We start from the raw sequence: 26,775 nt of genomic DNA, 5'->3' as shown, positions 1-26,775 counted from the left end.
CCCCCACTTTTTTTTTAATAAAATGAAAGATATTCTTACTGTGTCACATGATTCCATGATTTGGGGACTGAAGAAAAACACCAAATGTCTTGAGAGCTGGCAGCTCTGAGAGTGTTACAAAACAAGCTGCTGAGCCAAGCAGACTGAGAGATGTTGGCCTCACACAGTTGCTATAGTGTAACGATAAATGTTTAAGTTAAATGCCTATAGCACTGGGAAGCTGCCTCTGCCTTTATGTTTATGTGGAAACTCGATTAGGATAATAGCAGATGCCACTGTACGCAGAGCTCTCAGGAGAAAACATCCGTGGCTCCCCCAGGGCGGCCACGGCGCGGCTGTGGCTCTGCTCGCCGCCAGCAGCATCTCTGGGCAAGCAGAGAGGTGAAGGCAGAAGGCATGTGTTATTCTGACAAACATGCACCAGTGCCAGCAGAGCTCAGAGCTCTGGGCTGTCTCAGGAGAGCAGGCTCACACTCAGTGGGGCAGAGGGAGCGGCTCTCTTCCCTTCTGAACGATGGATTGTATGGAGACCATGCAACTGTGCAGCGCATTACACTCAGTTTTGTTCCAGTGCTTCCTACATATATGATATGGAACGATTCCTTAACATTCAAATTGCAAATCCCTTTCCCCACTAACTTGGTTTCCCTTAGGAAAGGACTGGAGAATGAAACAACAAAGAAAATGGATTAAATAAAAGCTATTTACTTCCTGAGCTTGCTGGCTTTTCTTTTTTACTTACTGAACAATTGTACTGAAGTAAGTAAAACTACTCACGCCCATTAACAGAAGAGAATTTGGGTAATTCTCTCATTTATTTGATCTAAAAGATTGCTCTGCTGTGCAAATGAGGTCTCAAAGCATGTTAGCAAAGATAAAAACCACAAAAATGTCAGCTAAAAAAAATGCAAAGTTGACATGTGTTGGGTCCAAATCCAAAGTTAGACGAGACTCAAAACCTAGTAGTCAACTTACAATTCCAATATGTAGGCAAGAATGTTTCCAATGTTTTTGGAATAAATTGAAATTTTCTTAAAATTCTTACAAAATATGTTCTCAACAAATGGATATATTTTCCTTTAATAACAATGAAGCATTTTATTTTGATTCTTGCAAATCTATTGTATTATATAAATAATAAATTCCATCAATTATATGTTTTGGGTTTTTTAAAATTTCATTGTAAATACCATAAATAGATTTCAACATTATTAAGACACTGTAAGAGAATAAAAATCATTAAATTATTTTTAAAATTGAAAATCTTATTTAAATAGTTTTCATAATACATATTGAAATGAATTTTCAGGTTTTACGACAATAATGGAACTCTAACTACAAAGTTTATTCAACATTTAAATTACATTAACTAATTGATGAGGTCTTACACCTGAGAAACTGATGCTAGTAGTTATGAGAATGTTTAGTACCTATGCAAATCCAGTGAACATAAATTGAAAATAATACAGCAGGGGAATGTTCTTAAAGCTATGGACATAGACAACTATTTAACCCAATCAATATCTATATAGGGTGGAATCTAGTTAAAAAGTGAAATGATACCAACACTGGCTTTTATTTTAACAAATGTATCTGGTTCGAAAAAATAATTTTGAAAGTACTTTAAGAACTTAGAAAACAGCAGCTCAGAGTTATTATCTGAAAATATATACACAATTTCAGGGAAGAAAACCTGTTGAAGTAGGGAGGGTGGAGAGGGGGCAGGTGGGCAAGAGCAAGTTCACCTTCATTTTAGTTTCTTTTAGGCATTTAACAGGTATGACAGAATGACAGGCAACAGTTAGTTACTCCAGGTCCTCTCTCCAACAAAGGGAGAGAAATGGGTAGTCCCAGATGGTGATTCTGTATGAATCTCAAAGTGCTTAAATACTTATGAGTTCTTACTTCACAAGTTTCCCCTAAGTGAACCTGAAATCACAACAAACACATGGAAACTCATCACACCCAATGAGAAAATATGCAATCAGTAAAAGGTACCGCTCATCACACCTCAAATCAACTTTTATACAAATACAAAACAGGTAACCTGGCATTAATTTAAAGAGGATTTTTGAAGAAACCACAACTGAAGGGCACATCGATTTTGAAAGTCGGCCATGAAGTAGCACACATTTCCAGTCCAAAGTGAATTTTTACTAATCTACATTTTCAGAAAAATCCCTCATCCCTTTGCATGCTGTAATTGACAGCAGTGACAGAAACATCTATGGGATAGCAAATGCTTCACATTAATCTAGTAAAGAACAGAAAAATATGAGCAATAGACTGACTTCAGTAAAGACAGGAAATGGCTGGAGACTGAGCCACTGAATGACAGGTACAAAGCTCTAATGGAAATAAGATGTGCAATAAGGATGGTTTTTAAAGCAGTTAAATGACTGCCTGTTAGCACCCATCGTGCTGCGACAAAACTGGTTAATGCTCCATGGCGTGGTCATCGGTATTGCCAAACAAGGATCTACAGGTTGAATTGCAATAAACGTCAATTCCTAGCAAACAGGGTTTTTTTGGAAAAGAAAAGAAAGACAAGGCTAACATACTATTTGTTCACAGTATCAAGGAACAGTGGGATATCAAATAGAGAAAATGTTTGTTGATTCATGATTCAAAGGCAAAATTGAAACTATGCAGATGGAGGTCACTGGGAATTGTTCTAATTAGCAAAGTGCAACAAGATAGATCATCTGTTTCTGCTTCCTCTCCCAAGTGTCCAAATATATCTCATCAAGAACAGCTGCCAGAAAATAAATAAATAAACCATGTGAGATGAAAGTGTCATAAAACTAGCAAGTGCAAGACACAGCTTCTTTAGGATCTGGAGCTCCACTTTGTGCTGAATTCCTACCAAAAAAAGGAGTCATCAACATACCTCTGTTTCAATACAGATGCTTATCGGAAGTGTATTCCTACAATTTTACTCCAGCTCTTGTTAAACTAATCATCAAATCTACACAGATATATGCTCTCGTTTAGCTTGTAGAGATTTATGAAAGCAACATACCTCTCTCCAAGGAATTGTGATAATTGTGATACACCTACAATAGCAACTCCACCACTGCCTTACTCTTTACCTGACATTGATGCTACTTGAAACCAAAAATACCTGTTAAAACACTTTAATTTAATGTCCTGCAAACTATTCTCTACTACCTTTATGATGCAATCCTAATTCAAAACATTTCACATTGTATATGTCACCATTATGAATGCATTGATTTTGAAATGTCTCATAACACAGAAACATGGTTTATTATGGAAGAGAGAGTTAAAAAAAAAGAAAACCTAGAGTTTACTTAGGGAAAAAATCCTAAATAAATAATTCATACTTGGATGAACTGAATTCTAGTCTTTTAGAAGGTGCCAACAGATGGTTTACATTTATAGAAAGTGCATTTGCTGACTTTTAAAACAGAAATTAAAATTCATAAACTATATCATTAGTTCCCTTTTGAAGCACCATTATGCTTATGGTGAAGATCTGAATCTTCCCAGGTGAAGAGTCTTTAAACATAAATTTGCTACAGAAAAAGTGCAACATGATACTTTTTAGCTACTGTTTTATGTTTGTAGGTTCAAAGTTAAACTAATCTAATGATCAGTAAAAGGGCAAACAAAAACATGGAATCTGAACTAGACTGATGTTTGCAGCTATTACAAATTTCAAAGCAGTTTTAGAATTTTCTTATTCCTTAAATGAAGGGCACTATATTGTCAGTCCTCATGTTGGAAGAACTCATAAAATCTGACTTCAGTTTATAATACCCTGTCTACGCATAACACCATATTCAACACAAAAAGCAGTGAGCTTGCAGCTCATGTAAGGGGAGGCATGGAGTTCTTGGTTAATTTTAGTAATTCCATAGTGTGAGCACAACCAATATAATAGCCTGGTATTATTGAAGCACTTAATTTCTGTTAGACAAAAAGCTAGCACCTAGCAGGGTTATGATTAAGGCTTACTTTATACCTATAAAGTATACAGTGATTAGCTTTCATTAAGTATTTTCATACATCTTTTTCTTTCTTCCAGAGTTTATTTACAGTTTAATATCTTTTTTTTTTTTTTAATGAAGGAAAGTAACACTAATAGGTATGGAAGAATCCTACTAGATGGGAGGGGGTTTCTTCCTTACTGTTAGTGTCAGGCCTAGGACAAAGGAACCTTCTTTTTCAGAAGGAGGCTGTTGAATTTTAAAATAATTGAATAAATTAGCTGTTTCAAAAGAAAGATTGCAAAGGAAGAAGTATTAATACTGTCTGCATATCTAGTTCACAAGTCAAAGGTCTTTATACTTCTGATAGCATTATATATCAAATCATGGTGATGCACCAGAACAGCCAACCAGGAGCTGTAGGCAGATATGAAAAGGCATCCAACATTAACACACCTAAGCAAAGTATCTCAATGAGGAGATGAGCGTCCCTACAACCACCCTTTCCAAAATGTAATTACCAGGAGGAGGCCATAAGCAGCGCACAGCAGACTAACACCAGTACCTATGTTTAGGCAGTGACGTGCCCCTTGTTCCTAGAAACAACCTCCAAAGGTACCTGCAATCTAATGTTTCACATAATACTTAGTCACCTCTTAATTCTACCCTCAGGTGAACGAAGTTCAATATTCTTTATACCAAAGTTTTGAAAGAAGATTAACTGTGGTTATTTCTCACCTGAATTACCATGGCCACAAAACACTATTCAACATTTGGCCTGGGGGTGTGCTGGGCTCTATACAACTAGGAATAAATGCTTGGTCTGGTCACTTCCTCATGTGGTCAGATTTTGTTTTTCTGTCTCATGCATGTGCACCTTGCTGATAGAGAAAACTCTAATGGGCAGGTGGTGTTTTTCACAGTCCTTCTCACTGGTGATCCTGACCTAGCCAACCTAATGAAAGCATTTCTCAGACAATGCAAAAACTGAAAATTCTTGAAATTCTTAACTAAAACAGATTCACATTTTAAGTAATTTTCACATAGCAAAGCATACCATATCACTTATAAAACTGAGTAGATTCTCATTCAAATGCTCACAGGTATGCATCAATCCCCAAACATTGCTCATTTTCTGCACAAGACAAAGGTGAAGCTAGCGCCTCAGCTAGCTTCAAAACAACAAGAACAACAATAAACCCAAACAGAAACTCCCAGACCAAAAGAAAACCGCTAAACCAAACACTAAGAACCTGAAATTGTTAGTTTTAGCTTTCTCCATTGGGCACCAGATCTACCAAAAACTCACATCCCTATAGATCTTTACAGCTTTTTTTTCTACACTGTAGCACTGGCAAACTGGTGTAACCAATAAATTGACCTAAAATCAAACATTGCAAAAATCTAAATATTTTATCTATTCACTTCACTACACATTTGATCCTGAAATGAGGACAGTAGAAAAGCCAAAGTGATTGACATTAAGGCAAGTTTCTTCCTGATATCTAACAAAAACACATTACTTTCTAAAAAAAATTCTTTACCAAAATGGAAGACTACTGGAATGCAAAAATTAGGAAATAATCTTTCTAAATGGTTGGTGAATAGATAAAAGAATCAGGTCTTCTCTGGAGGAGAAGGGGGCTTGTATTCCAAATTTCCAGAAATTTATCTTCTACGCATTCTTCAGTGCTGCCTCCCCACCTCTTCCCCAGTCCCCCATGTCAATAAGATATCCCATCATATTAAATCAGATGGAAAATATAGTCTGGAGATGAAAAGCAAGGGAGATTCCTGAGCAGTACTCCAATAAAAACCAGGAAATGTCACCACCTCTAGATCACTGAATGTTATATATGCAAGAGAAATCCAACAAGACTCAGGGCTAGAATTCTGTGAATGATTTAGATTTTTTGGATATACAGAGAATCATTCTGGATACTGCAGAACTTGAGGTATTTAAATCAGACTGATATGGAGGTACAGTATGAAATACAGACTAAAAGAGTAAATAGATCAGCAGTGTCTTATTAATTAATTTGAATAGGAAGTGTGATCAGTGCTTTATGACAGAAGATTTTTGTCTGAGAGTATGAAATATGACTGATTCTGTCAAAATGTGACCTGAATTTTGTTAGTTCTTACAATCACACTATATTTACCTTCAGTAAAAAGCCCCAGGAGTCCATGGGACCATGTAAAACCCATGTACTGCGCTTGGGTTTGGATAGAGTCCTTCACTCTCCATCCTTCCACACAATATTCAAACAAACATGTTTTCCCCAGCTTTCATTTTATTCTGGAGAGGGAATACAGTTTTTATATCCTGAGAATTAGGAGTCTATCATTTAATCAAGAATAACAGACAAAAATTATCATTGCTTTTACTTTAAATTGCTAAGATGTGAAAGAAAGCTACTTTATATGACCAGCTTAGAGACTGGTGAAAGTATAGCCTGTAGGAAAAGAGTTTTCTTAAGACTTGTTTTGGTACTTAAAGCCAAAGGCAATGTATTCAATTACTGCAAATAGTAATTTCCAGTATATTTCATAGCTACTACTATTGCCTATGTTTTATACACTGGAGTCTTTGTAAACTAATAAAAATGAGATGCTATCATGAAAATGAGAATAGACTATGGCCCTTGACAGAAAATAATGGAGAGGCTTGCAGTTCAAATACTTGGATACAAAAGTTCATTCACCAGGCCTTCAGGAAACCACAGTTTTTAGTTTAAGTCTATAAATATCTTCCAGGATTAATAACATATACAAAACTAACAGTCTATAATGTACTGTTTCAGTAATCTGTTCATTTTAGGTGGTTCTCAAGTATATGTTTTGCACAGAAAGAGTACTTTCCACTTGTCCTTCCTCTCAAGACACACTGGTCTGAAAACATCTGGAAAGTTAAGTCAGATGTGGAAAGAATTTACATTGGGGTACACCTGAAATGTTAGGCTACCATGTGCAGGCTGTTCTGTACATAAGTGACTTAGCTGGCTTGCTTTCATGGTGACATAAGCTGTTTTTCTTCTATTCTGGTCAGAATGTGAATGCTTCCAAAGCCCTGGAGTATTTCACTGGGTTAGATTCAGGTCCATTATTAATATCTAATTTCCTGACTGATATTAGGAGCCTCATTAATAGTCTGAAATTTGACCATTAATATCACATGTTAGTTGTTAAAGAACTGGAAGTTTCTAAACCTTAAAATATTCTTACTCCTTAAAATACAAGATGTGTAGTTATATATCAGGCATCTAAGTTTCCTGGGACTCAGGAAAAAAATAGGTAAACTAAAGAAAACAGCCTATTCATTGTTTGCTCTAACAGAGGCTTATTCAAAAGAAGAGATAATACTTTGATTACGTTTATTGAAAAACACCTGTAAATCACTGTGTTGGATATCTGCTTGTTGCTAAAAAGATTATGAATAGCATAAATAATTTCATGTAGGATCTGCCTTATGTGGCTGCTTATTATGTTTTATACTTTTTCATTTAATAAGAGGACAAAACAATGAATGCTGTAGAATGATTCAATTTTCTAGCACTCAAATGCAAGCTCTTAGTTTCCCCTACTCCAAACATTTGAGGGCTTATGGCCTCTTGAAGAAGTAAGTCTAGACTTCCAGATGCAGAAAAATAACCTTCCAAATATTTTATTTTCTTTCTATTAATCATATTGAAAAACATATCTCTACCAAAAAAACAAATAATCACTTATTTAATTTTATTTCTACTTGAACTCATTTGGAATGTAGAATGCTTCACAAGTATATTGAATCTTATGTTTTTAAATATTTCACATGCTATTTTGCACCAATTATTTATTGACATTGATGTAGACAAGAGAGAAAGAAACTCATGTTCACTTCCACCTTCACATAATGCTTTTCTCATTATCACAATTGAGCCTAAAACCCGTTTCTTTTTCCAAATCATATTAGCATTGCTACATCTATATATCCATACCTGTAGGAACAAAAAACCCAGTGACTTTGACTAGATATACCTTGGAGATACTTGCCTTTTTCTGTTACAAAAAGAAAAATCTTTACAAAGGATCACAGACATTCCCTGCTTTTGGAAACCGAAGAGAATCTCTTCATCTTTCTGCAGGAGAAACATATCTTTAAAAACAGAGCCATCAAAACCTCTCAGCCATTACCAAGGGGCTCTGCAGCATATTGATCCCCAGAAGAGCGAAGGTGTGAGCTCATGTTCCACCTTGGTCTGACTACCCCAGCTACTGCTGCTTCGGTCCCCACTGCTCCTTGTGGCCTGTCTTCAGTGTAGGGGTGGGTACAAACAGCTGTGAGGGCAGAAATTTCTGGGACAGCTGCTGGAAAATGCTGCATCTGTCATGGCCTAATTCAACCAAGTCTCTCACCTGGCTTGCATCATATTGACTCCCACACACAGAAATAACTTAGAACGATTTTAGCGTCTTGAGGCTTTATTTGCATTCCTGTCAGAGCACGGTCACACAAATGTAAATGAAATATTGACACATTAAGGAAACCATTAGACAGTAGGAAGAAGGATTACCACAGAAAAACCCTTTAAGTTTACCTTATGCCCCTTTTAGACTGTCCTGTCACAGCTGCATTGGTGAGTCGGCTATTGGAACAGCTTTTTTTCATCAACTACACCTTACCAAATATTTCTGAAAGCAATATTCCTGTGAATAATTAGCTTCAGTTATTCATGACCATGACTGAGTCTGAATAACAGACATGACTACAATCTGATTCATCTGATCTACTTCAAATACCTACCTCAGAGCACAAAAGGAACCATGCCCTGGTTAGGCAGACAGCGATGGTGCAGCTACTGCTGAAAGGTAAATGTGATGAACAGCAGAACTAATTTCTGGGTCAAGATTTGCAAGGCCTAGACAACTGGGCAATTAAAACAGTCTACTTGCCTTCTTTAGTTTCCACTTTTACTTTTTTGGGGGAGTTGTCTTTATCTACCTAGGTCTTAGAATATGAAAAGTAATTAGAAGAGACCTTTGCTTGCTCTTGAAGGCAGGTGGTAAGAAAGAACTGTAAATCACATATAACAGAAAAGTCTAGGTATTTTCTGCTTGCTTTCTAAAAGAACTACATGGCATTCCCTATAAAAATGAATGGAAATAAATGGGGTTTGGATTTATTTCTCATAATAAGGCATGCAGTAATAAGGCATACCATCAGTGCAAATTAGGAGCTATTCCTTTTATGGAGGACCTTTAGAAACAGAGATAAATCTATTTACTTTTTATTTCCTCAGTCATTTATTTAATATTTTGATTCATACACATTTAAGTATACATGTACAGCAAATGCTCCATCTTAAAACATTAGTATCTATTTCTGTGCAAAGAGAGGATAATTTCTGACAAACTCACAGTTAAGAAATTGAAAAATTTTTGAAGAGTTAAGCATAAACCTGAAATTTTATCTTAATTTTGGGTCAAATTCTCAAATCTATCATGATCTTGAACTTGATTCAAAGTTCATCAACAAACTAATTTTAAGTGGACTGTGCAGGTTTTTAATCATAAAGTAGTCAGTAATCCAAGAAATTAAGAAGACTACAAAAGGTTGAACAATTCTTTAGACTTATTATGGCTAAATTAAATTTAGAACAGAAGATAATTTCAAAATGTATTAAAAATCTCAAGGAAGTTTATCCTTCTGTTTCTCTGAAGAAGACATAATACATACAGCACAATTTTGCCCATATAAACAGCTGTACTGTTGTTCTACACACTATTGGAATGAAAAGTCTGTTTTAAGACTGTTTCTAAAACATCTTAGAAACTTTGGGTAGATCTTTCTAACAAAAAAAAAGAAGGTTTGGGGTTTTTTAAAGCATTTTCTGTAAGCAGTTTCCAGATATTTTATGCTGAGTTTTCTGAGGAAGCTGCGTGCGTTTTCAGTTGTTCAGAGACCTCTTTGCAGTTACCAGCAGGATTGGCTCTTACCACTGTCATTCCCTTAACAATGTCTACTGACATTCCACTTTTGTCTTCAAACCAGATGTCATCCATTACGGAGAACATTCTCTCCACAGGTGCATTAGTGTCTCTGCATGCCAAAACAAATTCAGCAAGGAGCAGGAGATTCTAGAATGTATGGTATTTTTTCTAAATTATTTACAATTTTCACCCATCTTTCAGTGAGCTTTCTGCACCCAAAACCCTGTGACTGAGGGAAGAGGAGAAACCTCCATTTGAAGGCAGACTTCCATTTCAGAATGCATAAAAGCTCCATTATTTAAAAATAAAATAAAAATGAATTTACCCTCCCTGTGGTTTTGGGACTATGTTCTGCATGCTATTAAGAAGACGGAGGAATTTGGTTTAAGAAGAAACTCAGATTTGAATACCAGTGACCTAGTAAACAAAAGTTGCAGAGATGTATTTAGCACTGAAGGGAAAAAATACTCTTTTGAAGAATAGGGTTCCATAAATGTGTGCAACTAAGTCCAAGTAAATTGTGATACTCAATTTGCAATATTCTGAAACCTAGAGGATTTAAGCCTCCATAACATTAACTGAGGCTGCACTGCAAGTCAGAAGTGAGTCCAGTCAAATACTCTTTTATCAGTGCCTTAACACTAGACTGTCTTAACGAGCATAGCTACAGTCATAACTGCATGAAAGGCAATGGGACTGGGACCTAAATTTTAATGTCAAATGAGATTTGCTCCTACATTATACTGCTCATGTTTTTCACCTAATGTCTTCCACTTACTCTAGTCTTATTTTGGAGAGGTTAGTGCAGAGTAAGCTGAGATCTATACTTAAACAGCAAATCCTTTTTAGACATTTGTAGTTTATATTTAAAAATGCTATTGTGTGGGATAATATAGGAGCACTTCCAGTACTGTTAAATCATACATTCAGCAATTCTTCCTGAGCAGAGGCCTATATATTCGGTGCTAATTACTGCTGACACTGCATGGATGCAGTTGCTGATGGCTGTGATATTAGTGTAAACAGAGTCTGTAATTAAAAGACCATGACTCCTCCTATACAAACATTTCTTCCTGAGTATCTCAAGCAGTGACGCATATTTCAAAACCTACTCAGTATGTCAGGGAAAAATTGAAGGAACACCTCAGGTGAAAGCACACGGTTTTTAGATGTTCCTAACTTTCAAATGACAGCAGTACTTCTAACTTGAGTTTAGGAAATTTTAGAAGTAAATAATGTATTGTCTCTCTTACAAATCCCTAAACTCTGCTTTTGCTGTTCTTCCTTGCAATGGGTGGCAAAAATTGATAGTGCCACTAGTCTCAGGCAGTTAGAACCTATGTGTAATATCTCCAAAGAAATACGTTTTTTTCTGTTTTTTTTTAATCTTCAAGTTTACATCACGTAATTTTCTGTGACTGAAAGAGCCAAAAAGTAGACCCTCCTTATCGAAACCCAAGCTTTTCAAAAGACATTGAAAACTTCATGTAGACTACATGTGGGGCAAAATAAATTAGGCTTTCTGTGAAGCAGGGAAGTGGGACAGCAAGGAATTTATCTACTAAATTCCAGATACTACTGAACCATCACATCACTCTTCCTTATGGTGCGAAAGAATTCTCATTTTTTTATTCTTTCTTGCAGAAGACTGAGGTGGGTTGCAAGGTTTTATTATTGTAGGGGAAAGTGATACTATTCTTTACAATAAGCACAAATTAATCTCCTTTCATAAGGGGATTTATTATATGCCATTCAGATGCATAACTTCTATCTCTGGACTAGGAAAAATCATGTAAGAAGTTGCAGGAATGTACATGGTTCTCAGTGAGGGGAAAAGGTGACAGTGCTCTGGGAGCCTTTCCTGCTCACAGCCTGTTAGGTTGGAGGGTTATTATTATTCTTAGAATCAGGGGATGTGGACATCTGTCAGCTTTTTTCCTTCACATGTGCAGCAACTGTGTGTGGTCCTCTAAATGAAACTATTAGCTATGCAGTTCTCTATTCATGTACCAATTCTGAGCGTGCTGAATTTGTGCCAATTAGAAAGTATTGTCTTATGGGTGGGTAAAATGGGGATATACAAACATCATATTAAAGTAAACAATTGCTTTAAAATAACTTCTTTTTCTTAACTTTCTCTCCAAATTTTAAATCTATTCAGTTAAAATGAGAGTATATACTAACTTCACAGGTTTGTTTTTAAAAAGCAAGCTTGTTTTACAGCAGCATGCTGAACTGGATGATAATCACTGTAAGAACAGCTGCTGTGGGAGGTCAGGGAAGTCAAAGAAGAGAAAAAGTAACCACTGCCATAAAAAGTTGAGTGATCTCTAGATGCAGTTCGTAATGTCTACATTACTAAGAAGACTGCATTAATAAAGACTGCTGGGAATCAAGGTTTACATTCAAAAGTTCTTAGACACATAAGGATAGGCCACTATACTTAAGTATCCTGTGATTGCACAGGTGTTTACTAAATACTTGGGAAATGTTCAGCTGATGCACAACAAACACCCATATGCTTCATAACACTGAATTAAGAGATTTACTTTGTTTACCGGGTTAATTAACTTTTCAGATTAGGGCAGCCTTCAAGATTACATTGAAAACAGAGCCGCTGTAAACACACATACTTTACAGCATAAATCCTACAGCAGCACTATCCTCATGGAAAGCCATCACAACAACCATGTCTAGGCTGGATGTAATGCCTTTCTGGGGTCTCAACATACAGTATGAACCATTTTCTATTAAGGAGAAGGAAGACACACTGATCTGACTTCCCTGCCAAAATAACTCAGGTATGCCACTTCACATCCTCTGCCATTTTTTGTTGCTAGATATGTAACAGTGTCATCTACCATGCTGTACAAGTAATATATGTTAGTTAAATGGATTTTTCTTTTTCAATTATCTAGCAACATTTTGTCAATTATCTAGCTGCTCACATTGGCAAGACTTGTCATAAACTTCATAGATCTGTCAGATTCCTATAATGATGGAACATATGTTAAGAAGAGCCCCAAATCCCTTAAAAAAAAAAAGGAAAATCAAACATGTGGCCTAGAACAAAAGATATTTAATGCATGTACAATGAAAGGAATCTAGTGATTTTTGAATTCACTGGTCACAATGTCACTCTCTCTTTCATGTTCTTGCAAGTAGTTCCTCTACTTTTAAAGCTAAAAGGCCATCTTCTCTCCTATTAGCTTTTGTTTTAACACAGTCCTTTCATTTCCCCAGCAGAACACATCTTTTTCCATGATCCAACTGCCAAGAGAAATTTTCTTTAACTACCTGCCTCTCAAAGCCACCCTAAACCTTGATAATATCCTCAAGAGATGTCTGACAATTTGGGGATTTTTTTCAGATTTTGATAAGACATACTATTCGACACATTTTTCAAGATATTCAAAATAGATTTTATAAAATCTTCTAGTTAGCCTATAAAAAATAACTTCTGAATGCTAAAGCACTAAACAGACATTACCAATTTGGTAGAGGTAGTCTTAACACAGTTTTGGAGAAAGAGATAATATGCCATTAAGCATACTAGTTTCCTCATTAGTTTTATAAAATAGCTCTTCTTCTATCTCTTCACTAATAAAAAGACTCCTACCCAGAAATATGAGCTACCAGAAGACAAAAAAAAATCATAAATGTAAGTAATAATTTTATACTGGTGTTATCCTTTGACTCTGGGTGAATCAAAGTAATGTGAAAGTGAACTTTTATATTACCTTTAATCACTCAAACAACCAATTGCCATCTCACCCACAAAATCTCTACCATACAAAATGAAATGAAACCTCACCTAGATAAATATGGTCAACACCCTTGCCATGTCTGTCTTTTCGGGTCTGACAAGAAATTACCATGAATTTTCTGGCATATGACTACTTCATAATTCAACATAGATACAAGACACGACATGTTAAAATAATTTAGCAAAGCAGACAATACTTCATGAACTCATGAGTAATAAGTGATAAAAAAATTGTAACTGTACCAATGCAGTTAGGTAGATGATGTCAAATGTTCATACTCAGACAGAATACGTCTGAGGTAGCAAGAACATGTCTGAAAAGAGACATTCTGTTCATCACACAGATCTTGGCAACCAGCCTCAGCAGCTCAAAACAGAGGGTCAATAGAAGCTGCTTTAAACTCCTTTCCCAAGGAGATGCAGCGTGGCCAAAAAGAGATGCCCAGGTGAGAAAGCCCTGTCAGTCATCCACCTGCATTCTCTCTTTTCCACAGGGATAATTTTAACTATGAGGTAAATAAAATGAAAAAAATACAACCATTTATCTAGCTGGGATAAAAAAATCTGGCATTTTCATATGCTGTACTGCAATCCTTTTTGCTTGTTCCTTTTTATTAAATTGACTTTTTCATATATACCAAAATCATAACTCTGAGACAATCCTATTGCAACAGAATGAAATGCTTTAGTAGGGGTCACCACTCAACACAAAAATTAGCATATGATCTTAATTTTGAATACTCTAAATACATATGTTTTAAAATTTTTATCACAACAAGCAACGTTAGAATTTATGTTCAGTGTTATTTCTTTCAAAAAGGAGAAATTATTTCATAGAGGTCTGATCAATGTGACCTCTTCATTCTTTATAGTCAAACAATTCTTTTAGTACAATATAAGCAGGAAATTAATACATTGGAAAATTGAAAAACATATCTATTGCAGCCACATATCATGATTTCTTCCCTCCAGTAGATGTCTGTAATGCAGAATTTTTTCTTTGTTTTTTATGTTAATACTGGTCTGACACTCACTTTAAAATACAGGTTATTGCAAAGTAATTGAAGAGTGCGCTGTCTTTGTTAGCATTTACACCCAGTTAGAGCTTGGTGCTCATCAGACAAAGTTTTACAAACCTGGACACATCTATAAGTAAACAGTGACATCATCACAGTGGTATTTAACATCTTTGTGTCTCACTATAGAAAAGGCTCCATAGGCTGAAAATATTAAAAGTAAACATGTATCTCCTCATGAATGGATATCTAAATAACTATCCCTGTATATTTTGGCAATTCTATAGCTGAAAAGCATTGTCAGTATATATGAGACTAACCATAAAGATTTTTACCTGTAGAAAATGATAGTTTAAGAAATTGTTTCAGACAGAGCTAGATTAATCAACTCCATCACCCCAATTAATTATACAGCAATTATTTTCTGATGTTTTAAATGTCTTCTGATTACGTCTTGCTCAGTAATTCTCAAGGTGCCTACATCTTAATATTATTTCCGATGTTATAACAAAAATTGCTGATTGTTTCTTACTAGCATAACTTTTTCAAGCTCTAAAGACTTAATCATCCATTTTATCTGTTCTTAGGTAATGGTTCTAAACATCTCCTAAGCTGGCAAAGAATATTTTTAACAGAATAAATATAAAAACTTCAGTCATTAATAATTTTTTTCCACATAGCCTAGAGAAAATGGCCACCTATGAGAAATGTTTTACTATCATATAAAGGTCATATAAATACAAGGCCACTTGCACTCTATAAAGCTTTTTGCCATTATTTCTATAGGTCTGTGAGCCATTTGGGATCCAGAGGTCCTAAAATTTCAACTAATTTTTCATAAGGAAATAAGAGTTGAAATCAAATGAAACATGAAGTAGGAGGTCAGTAAGGAGAAACGAAATACTTTAGAAGGGGAGGGGAGGGAAGGGAAGAGGGCAGTGAAGTATTCTAGAAGATACTATTGGCTCTATTTGATTTTCAACACGAACTTACAATTTAACATGTACCTCTTTGTTGACCATTAAGGGGTTAAGCAGGTCTGTAAAAAAGAGATGAACATACTAGGACTCCACCTGAAGCAGCCAAAAAGGATCATTTACAAACTTTAGAGGAAAAGGCAGGGAATGGTGATCAGAAAAAGTAATGAGAGGGTCAATTCCAGTGTACTCTTTTCTAGTAGGGGTGAGAGTTCCTCTGTGTTTTCACTTGACAGTGCTGATTTTGCCCATGGGTGGCTATTCTGAGGCCCTTTCCAAAAAGTAAGTCCCCAGTAGAGAACTCTTATTTCTGAGACTGAACTAGGAGCCTCTAGGATAGGACTACAGGGTCAGCTAAGCCTATGACTGAGTGAATAAGACAGATGAAAATAAAACTAATTACATACTGACTGCCACATATATACAGTATAAAATTGTACTTCTTAACCTTGCATTCAGCAACCAAGCCCTTAGATTTTAGCAAATGAACTTTAGATCATAAATTCTTAGATATTTTAGAGTGCAAGGTCTAGACAAGCCCCTCAGCAACCTGATCCAATTAGACCTGCTTTGAGCAGAGAGGGTTGGTCTAGATGACCTTTGGAGGTCTCTTCCAACCTAAATTATCTTTGGGCCTCTGATTCTTCAAGCAGGAAATGTCCATTTGATCTGTGTTTATAAAGCACCTAGTGTCCAAGACCTCTGGGTGCTACCACAGAAAAAATAAATAATAATCACTAACTGCCAATTTGCTCATACACTTGATATAAAGTATTACAAGGAATGGTTTGGTCAGCTTCAGATTATTTACTGGATTCTGAAATTAGTGGGGTTTTTGTAAGGATATCACTTTTTTCCCTAACTATAATAGACACAAAAGAAAGAAAAACATAGAAGATGCAAAAATATCATTTGTAATCCCTTACAAATCCATCGCTGCTCTAGCCCATATTTTGAAAACAGGTTTCTTACTGGTTGGCAGCTGAATCCCCTGAAAACCATAAGCCAGCTTTTCTGGTAAGATGAAGTTATTTAACTAGTGTCCAGAGTTTTCTTTATACAGTAACACACATAGAAAGTATTTACAAGTTCCACTGAGGGTGTGCAAACCAGAATAAGAAAATTCAGCTCAAGCCCATAATTTTACGATTTCTACGGTGCTAGCAACTATTGAAAGTTATTGTAAGTGTAAAGATGTGTCTGAATACTGACAAGGAGGATGATGGGACAATGCCTGAGCCCCACACAGTGGATATTTAAAATTGTTCAATTAGCCTCATGCAGATTTCTACAGCAATGCCAAGGGGAAAACAAAGCCAACATGGGGACTTTAGGCTGTGCCTTCTCAATAGCAGGGAAAGAAGTACAGCCAGAAAATGTATTACCTGCAGGAACCACCCACTGGGGCTATAGATAGGTAGCACAATTTAGTGCTATCAGAAATCACAACATATACAATAAGTGGTGAAATTTGTACCTACTTGGATTTTGCAATTAAGTATACACCTCTGCTTCACTGCTATTTTTCTGATGACAGATTTCAAGGACTTTTGATGGTAATAAAAACCCTCCCACTGACACATATGAAAGATAGGCAGTGTTTTTGTAACCCTGTCACCTGGAAATAGTAGGTCCAGAAATAGTTGGTGCTAAACTTTAAATAAAATGATAGAACTCTTTCAACCTTTCTACTCTCACTGTGTAAATGCAAAAGTAGTGTAAATCTTGTTGACAGTTATTGCCATATCTATTGGCACACACTCAGCAGCAGTTTGGGAAGTGTTGTGCAGCATGGCTAGTGCCCATTATCTGTCTCCCCATATTTTCTTACAATTTATTTTCACCCCAGCAGGCAGCACCTCACAATGCCATTAATTTGTTGGGCAGCTCATTCTTTCCAACACAAACTATTTCACAATGTGTTCTTATAAACAACCTGGTGGTTCACTAGCAATGCTCAACAGTGTCAGGAGGGAGGTTATGATTTAAAGGCAGCAGGTAAAAAATTGAGCAGGTCACAGAGATGACATCGTGCGACCAAACCTCCTCTCCTCTAATTTTACTATCGTCAGCACAAGTGCACAGAATCACCAGATTCACACTTGGTCTCCACACTATGAGACTGAAACAATGCCATTATCAAACAGCTCTTTTTGTTGGTGCTTTTCCTGTACAGCATTCTGGTAATAGTATGTTTGCTAGATGACTACAGTTACAAGAAAACAAATGAAAGAAAAAGAAGAAAGAAGAAAGCTTTAAATTGATTTTAACAGCAAGTATGGAAAATCCCACCCAAAGCCGTATCTCCTTGCAGAGTAATTAGGCACTAGTAAAATACTTGCATGACTCCAATATATATTTATAGCTACTTCTATTTGTCTGCTTTGGTTAATACAAGCCTTTGCAGAGTGAAGGAGAAAACCCCACCACTAAGAGAAAAAATTCAGTCTTTTTAATATAACAAACTGAATCTCACATTTCTGTCTTATTACACTCTAAACACTAATTTCCTCCTGTAAATTCTACTTCTACCTCCAGTAAGTAATGCAAATGTATATACACACAATCTGAGATCTTAGCAGGTTCTTAATATCATCAATATTTTTAGAATATTTTACATATATTTTTATCAGTAATACTAATGTGTGCATTAACTGAAGCTGTCTCTCCTGTTGTTACTCAAAATTAAATTGCTGTCAATCTGACACCTTTTGCAGACACTCAAGGAACTTGAAATTTTCTATTAACAAGTAATAGAAAACTAGAATGGATCAGAGGATATGATTATGTGTTACAGCAGCCAAAAACGATCTGCTAGGCTATTCTATTTTTATTTCTGTATCTTTAATCTAAAGATTCCGGCACCTGGGGCAGGGTTAAATGAGCAAACAATCTGAGTAATATGCTATCAGTATTCCTAGGGAATGCTTGTCTGCCATTATACAAATTGAATACTGCAAAATGGTTATTGAAGCCTTTCATACGAAGGTCACAACATAAAACCAGATCTTTGGCATAAAAATTTCTTAATGTTAATCTTAGGCATAAATGCAACTATGCAAGTATCAATCACATGTAAAGAGAGCCTGAAGGGGTTAAGCCTGTGTCAGTTTTAAATTCATGGAACTTTTCTACTTAATTTTAAACATTTTCCATGTGCTTGCAATGTTTTCTAATAACAGGCCAATTCCTTCACTCACACAGGAATCTCAATTACAATAATCATATGCATTCCTTCCTCCAAGAAAGGAAACACCTGTTGTAGTTGGTTAATTGCTGACTTTTTGTAAGCTTTCAGAAGAAAACTAACATTTACAAATAATTTATACCTGAAAAATGTCAGAAGCAGAGAAACACATGAATTTTAAAACTGATATGAAACTCATATGTTGAGGTAGTAACAGATGTTTTCACTTTGTTAATTAAAGAAAAACTCTGTATCATAGTATCGTAATAGGATATGGTTATTTTATAACTAAGATGGGGCTACTTTCTGTTCCATTTCACTTCTGCAATAATTGTTATTCATGCCAGTACACAGCATGAGAAAATAAAAATTAAGCCCTAATAAGAATGAGAATTAAAAAAAGAGTACATGTACCTAAATCAATATAAAATGTAGAAGATAGATTCAGTGAGGATTTTAAGACATTCATTCACTTGCTTCTATGAAATTCTTGGTGAATTTGAGAAAAAGGCACATATTTACACTATACAAACCTCAAAGGGTCATTTAAACCTATCTTTTTTAAAAATACCTACACATGCAGTCATATTAGTAGTTGTAGCTTTAATCTGAGACTTGCTAATTATTTCCAGCCTTATTCTAATACACAAAAAAAGGTGAAATTCTGCCCTAAGCTATGGTGCTTTATTTTCATTCACATAAATCCGGTCATTTCAGTGGAATTACACTCAAAAGGAGCAAAAGTAGTTACGCCTTGTGCAAATGCTCTTATACAAATATCTATATTTGAGGCATGACATGGTACTTTTAAATAACAACTACTCATCTGCTATATCTGCTGTTATGCCACTAAGCTGGACAGGTTGGTTGAAACATGGTAGCAAAAGTATAGTCAGAGCAAGATCAACATGGAGGAAAGGCTCCAAGAAAGAGTTCAGGAAAAGCAAACTTATACTTCTCCTGCCACCTACAAATGAGATAGTTACAGAGCTTCACATCCTGCAAGGTGTATTTTCAAATGACAGCCAAGTCTTTCCAGAGATAAACAGCAGGATAACCACTGCCTTCAGTATTAGAAATGGAAAAACAACTATAAAAAGGAAAAAAGCCTGGGTAAGCTGATCAGGTTTTGCTAAAAGAAGAAATGGTATGTATTACTAAGTCTGCAACAGATAAGGGAAAAAACTCCAACAAAATATCTGGATATTGCATTCATGCCCCTTATCATTTATGTCTTAACTGATGGCTGTCATACAGGTAAGTGTTCATTTACCCAGGTTAATGAGGTGCAAGGCTTAGGAAGGGCTCCCAGCAAAGCCAAGTTAAGCACTGGGAATACTGTGGAACAGGTCACCTGAGCCTTCTGCAGACACCTGTGCCACAGGCCCTGCACAAGGTGCATATTAGGGCACATCACTCATTCCAGGTCAGCCAGACCTGGGCCAAATTCACCTTGAATGCTGCAGAGGAGCCTGAGCTGCTCTAAGCAGCTAGCCCAGTATGTGAATGCACATCAGCAAGTGATGTTTCCCCTCTAGCAGCTGAAGTGTGCCCCAGCAGAATAATGTAGTAATGCTGATAGCAGAGAACTTGGCGTGATTATTTGGATGCCACATTATAGGTGTATCCTGAAACAATAAGTAACTTCCTACTTCTTGTTGCTACTTAACACGCCATCCCTCCCACCCTCACCTTTTTCTCTGTAGGAACCAATTTACTATGATTTTTTTTTTTACAATAGCTAATTTCACCTACTGCATTTAATGTCATAGGAGTTATACATGTAAAGCCCTGTACTTAGAGATAAGATAGTCCTTTATGCCATTTTAATCAATCTTTGTCATGGGTATGTTACTTAATAGCTCTGTCTTCCTATAGAAAATGAGCAACTTAAGGGAAATGAAACTTTTCAAAGATACATTTTCCTTCTGGCAGACTGTGAAATACACCATAATTATCCTCTTTCGATGAATAACGTTTGAAAGAAAATGAACATTCTGTGCACCAAAAAGTATAATACAATGACAATCTCAACTGCCTTGTAAATAAAAGGAAATTGTTTTTCTACTATGATCTATATTGCACAGAAACATATATACATGCTTGATAAATATAAAACCAAATCAGACTATCAAGCTATTTTTTAAGGTCCTATTAATTTCTAATAACAATAAACTCAGTATTTCAGAGCCAAAAGGCATTGTATGTATATTTCTGAAAGATTAAAATTGTGTTATGAATTATGGGCTCCATCCTGCACACTGATGGAACCACTTGTATGAGTAAAGCTTGGACAGAACACAGCCTCTTAAACAGAAGAGAGAGAAACATAATGGCCCCCCAAAACTTTAATGCTGGAGGTGGGGGCATAGGGGTTAGTGGCGTTGGAAGAGAAAACAGGAAAAGGCCTTTTCAATAGCATAATAAAATCATGACATTCCAGCCCACATTCCATTCAATAGCATAATAAATAATGACATTCCAGCCCATATTTTCATATTAGGAAAACTGCACTATCCTTAACAGCACGGTAGATGTTTGAACAGAGATCTTACAAACTAATGGTGCTATGCACAATTTAACTGAACAGTTAGAACAAAATGCCATTTAGCCCTTTTTGATATCTGAATATGTCATTCCAGTAAATATGTCATTCCAGAGCATGAAGAAAAATAAGAAGCCAAGGTCACGCAATCTTCATATTAGCTAATATGAAACAAAAAAATTTGAATACCAACACTTCCCTCAGTCAGCCAAAATCCAAGTTTTGAGTTAGGAAAATTACAGGTCTACCATAAAGAAATTTGTTACTACGGGAAAACTGTGATGTTTGTATCTTACATCCTTTGGTTTTTAATTTTTTTTCCTTCTCTCTTTTCCTCCCTCCTCCCCGTCCCCCCATCTCCTCCCCAAAGCACTGCCTCCAGAGGCAAGATGCTACTTCTTAGTGGTAACACATCACAGTTCAAGTATTTGATGAACTGTCACCACAAGCAGAACATACAGAAATTCATCTCACCATCTAGCTGGCAGGAAGGAAGGTGTCCAACCCAACCTATTCCTTAGGTTCCTACTTAACTGGAAAGAGAGTCACCTCCAGTGAGCATTTTATTCTGCCTACCTTAGATACTTACTTGAATGCAGGACAAACACTCTTTTCCTGAGGTGACTATCTATTGGCTATGGGGTTGATTTTTTAGACACTGATGTCAATGCCACACTAACTTTAATAGCCCCCACAATTATTTCACTTACTGTAAACAACACACACTCCCAAAATAGTAACAAAAAATTTGACACAGAAATATGTTCCCTTTAGTTAAGTTTCAGAACAGATGTGGAACATGCATGGACAAGAAAAAGAAATACTGTTTGAATAAATTTATAATTTTTTTCTAATGCTTAGGCTAATGTTTAAAGTTTAATATCTTAACACAGACTAGCTATGAAATAGCTCTAATTAGCTTTTTTTTCTCTGTGGTAAGGTGCTAATGGCTATGTTGTAAAAAGCTGTCTATACAAAGTAAGAGCTATTACCTTATGTAGCCATGACATCGTCAATAACATTTAATAAAAATATTATTATAGAGAGTTCATTATGCATGCCTTACCACGTCAAAAATAACCAAATGTCTACCAATAATGAATACACACTGTGTATATTTAGTGTATATATTACACAGATTGTGTATATAGTATACAGCTTCAACTTTTTCAATAAGGAAAGGTCACCTAGCCAGAGTACAGGTAATGAAAGACCTCCATAAATTAAATTAGACAGCTAGCTCACAAAGTTATAAGCTGTTTAGGGAGCATGTCAGGAATCCCCTATCTATAGGGAAGCTGCTCTCTCCCTGTAGAGTGGAATTTGACACCTAATAAGAAAGGCATTTTCTATTCTCTTAATATTTATGGATATTTTGAAGTGTTTTAAGGCCTTCACAGTCTCTGCATGTCTTGAACTGCTTTTAACTGCAGTGAAGTGCCTGCATACACATTATTCCATTTCCAAAGCTTCTGCATTTCCATTCAGAAAGTCATAATGCAGTTATTAAAAGAGATTTCCACACAGTGTTATTGAATCATATTGGTAAGCTTGGTTTATGCCTAGGTGCTGTGATATGAATGCACATTGTCTTGAATTCATCTAATAGTCTATGGAGTGACAGCTCCCTGTAACTCTTAACAAGGTGCACAGATCAACTTGGTAAGGACTTGGTTAAGTATCAGGGCCTGGTGATGTACAAAATAAATATGAAAAAGTACGTCACTGAAATATTTATAGTCTAAAGGTTTCATAATATGTATTGTCTTCAAGCATGAGTCCACTGAGGTGAGTGGAACCACTCGTGCAAAAACAAGTTACATATATTTCTGCCATTAAATGTGAAGAAAGTAAAAGAGATCCCATTTCAGAATAGGGCTCTAACTGAACTTCAACAATGAAATCAAAGCATAACAACTTCCACCCCAAGGGAAACTTCATTTAACAAAAAGTTTACTGGAAAGATTTAAAAAAACCCCAAACCTTCTTTTTGTCACAAAAGGTTTTAAAATTTTATTTAAAATTTCTGTGAGGAAGAAAACTGTTTAAGAGTTGACATAAGGGGTATATATTTTTCATGCAAGACATGTTGTTATAATTTAACTTGTTTTAGATGCAATTTGCAACCAACAAGTGCACTTATTTGCATTTATGTTTCTCAACTCATAGTTTTGTTTCTATGCAATATGTTAATCTTTTCAAACTACTGACTTTTGGCATTTATCAGTATCTGTGAATATCCAAAAAGAAGTCCTATTTAAATAATGGGCTGTTCACAGTAACATCTAAAATCTGGAAATGGCCTGTGGATAGATGTATCATAGATATGTATATACTAAAAGATTTTAAATAAAACAACAATTGGAAACATTGCAAGTGTGTCAAAACACTAAGTCATCTACTTTCACAAACTGTCACATATACCTGTAGTTATATTTTTTCCAAATGCATTAACTTTTTACAATAGAAATTGTACTGATAAATTAGAAATTAAAATGATATTAAATCATAAAACCCACATGAGTTTTACCCTAATAAAATGTGATGAAAGACCCTCTCTACTTCTGCACAGAAGCTGAAATTAAATCTGTAGTACTTTTTGCACTAACAAGGATTATGATAGTACTTAGTATACTACAGCTAAATATGTTTGGTTTTTTCCAATTAGTAAAAAGCTAATCAGACAAATACATTTTCATACATGTTTTGTATTAAAATGTTACTAGTTAGACAGAAATGCAATACACAGGCACACATATGCTATGACTGCTGAATGTTTTTCTTTAGCATACATGCACAAACCCCTAATAAGATAAGCAGGGAATGTTTTTAAGTAGTGTACATTTTAAACCACTCAATTTCAATACATTGTTTTTCAGACAACATTCACATAATCAGATTATTTTCTAAGCAGACACCCATTTGATTACTTAAAGTGCAAATTGTGGTCTGGCTATTGTGTGTGCAGAGGAGGATAATGGGAAGGGCAAAGAAAACACAAACCTTTTTACATCAACAGGTGGCAACGCTAAACAGGAAAGAAAAGGAAGAGGGGAGTGGGCTCAGAGAAATATACCTTCCCTGCATTGTGCAGATACCTAAGAAAGAAAAAAGATTTGGCAGAAATTTGACCCTTTTTCCTGCAGTGATGATCATGCTGCATGTACATGGCTTGCACACAAGAGTGTGGGAAGACAGCAGCAGGACCTCAAAGAGGCTTCTTGGGCAGTTTGAGAAGTTCTCCTTGGGACTGCTCAACGTGCTCAGGGGCAACAAACTACCCTGAGTGAGGAGACAGCTTTCAATCATCCATGCAAGTACCCTAGCTAAGGGCTCAGAGTCCTAACCTTCAATTCATGTATTTATGTTCAAATTATAAAATGAGAAAAGCAGAGACAAGAATACAGATTGATACACAGCTGAAAACCCCACAGTTGTACTGCAATTGAAAAAGTCTAAAAGTAAATGTGCATCCTATTCAGAAGTCCCATAAAAAATTAGATGTAAAAAAACCAAATAAAATTCAACACCAAAATCTATTTTATATATATATATATATATATATTTATACACACACATATATAGGTATCCATAGGAAAACATGAGGATTGATTGCTCTCTCCTAGGAAGTGCAGTGCTTAGTTGTCAAGTGATTAGATGCTTTATTTGGACATAAAAATAACTACAAGGATGTTTATTCAGAATAAGTTAATAAACAGAAGTTAACAAGCAGGTATGTATTTATCATGGTTCTCAACACAGTAATACCTATCTATGCACCAGGTATTAATAGCTTGCAAAATGTTTTCTTCAAACTAAAGAGTACAATGTGCCAAAAATACACAGTGCCTAAGAAAATAATCAGCTAGTGAAAAAATCATAACGTTTTCAAGTGAGAGTCAGTTATTTCCCCAGTGAGTAGATTCAGATTTATCAAAACTATTTGAGAAGCGTAGACATAAAATTGATTGAATTCCATTATTCAGCAATAAACTTGAATTCTGAGTTGAAGAAGCACATTCAGCCTAAGAATCTATCTTAGCTAGTGACTGTTCTTTGCAGTATAAGATAGGAGTGGGCCCATTAAGTTAATCAGTTGGTTCTGAAATGTTCACCTTCATTTTTCAGTCTTCACTACCTTCATTTTTGAGTTTTACTTTGAGTTGTTTTAACCTGGTTTCATGGACTAAACACGCACTTGCAGTAGAGCATGTAGCTCCCATCCCCACACACCTCACACCTTTAAAAGGAATCCACTTTGCATGCTAAAGACCACTCAGTGTTGCAAACTGGAACAAAGTAAATATGGACCACTCTGAAATCCAAGAAGGGTATTCCTGCTCAGCACTGCAATGCTAGTGAAGATGCAAACAATAATACTATCTCATAGTACTCAGTGATGTGAGAGGTGATCTAGTTTTGGATATTGAGAAGTCAACCTCTGCTTTAAAACTGCCTTTGGATAAAGCTACTTCCATCCACAGTGCATACAAAGTGATTAGAAGCTAAGTAATGAGAACAGTTTTTCTAATGTAAGGTGCTTAATGTCTGCATTATGAACACTTCAACAGATAACATGGGAAATTCTGTTCAGTCTTTAATATTTTTATTGCAATTTTATTTTATCCTGTCCGGGAAAATGGAAATTGAGTGTTCCAATGCCCTTTCAATACATCAATTATAGTCAGTAGATTGAAATCACTGTTAAATATGTATCAAAGATGCACATAATTTCAATCATTAAAGAAGTGATAATGTCTGCTTCACTACTATCAAGAGGATAAATGTCCTGTCTCCCTGTGTTCAGGAGAAAAACAAAAGGAAAAAATTTGGTGAGCCCTTTACCCAGCGGCCTCCATCTCTTGAACATCAGGGCATAACAGAATTGCAGCACACTAGGCAGAAGCTTAGTGCCTGGTGAAACTTTGGCTGACAGAGTGTATGGCTAAGTCACACAGAGATACTGAGAGCATAAGTAAAATTGCTAGAGCTCACAGAAATTGAATGCTAGTACTTATTGCAGTCTCTAAGCCATAAAAAAGTACTCTATTCCTAAACTTTTGTCATCCAGATAATTTAGCTGAATTAAAATTAAAATGCATAATAATGAACAATGTTATAACTAGTGACTTAAAAATTACTGCTGATGAAATGTAAAAATAGGATATTCAAAACTAGGAAAAGGATCCCAACAGAATAAGACAGTTAAATCCTGATCTTTATAAAGTCTGAATAATGAGGAGAAGCAAGAAGCTACTCTGAAGCAAAAGATAATCCTTTTTGTAGGATAAATAGAGAAAACAAACAAACAAAACCCAAAATGTTCATTCCTTTGGTGTGAAGAGAATGATGGCTTATAAT

The 26,775-nt window shown here is 35.7% G+C and overlaps 1 protein-coding gene across 4 annotated transcripts in view; it reads right to left on the bottom strand.

Annotated features, from left to right (window-relative positions):
• The window catches only part of DGKB (diacylglycerol kinase beta), a 329,294-nt gene that overhangs the window by 47,782 nt on the left and 254,737 nt on the right, over positions 1-26,775 (bottom strand). The window lies entirely within an intron of this gene.

Source organism: Geospiza fortis, unplaced genomic scaffold (assembly GCF_000277835.1).
Source record: "Geospiza fortis unplaced genomic scaffold, GeoFor_1.0 scaffold138, whole genome shotgun sequence".
Lineage (NCBI taxonomy): Eukaryota > Metazoa > Chordata > Aves > Passeriformes > Thraupidae > Geospiza > Geospiza fortis.
This window is presented reverse-complemented; position numbering and strand designations above follow the sequence as displayed.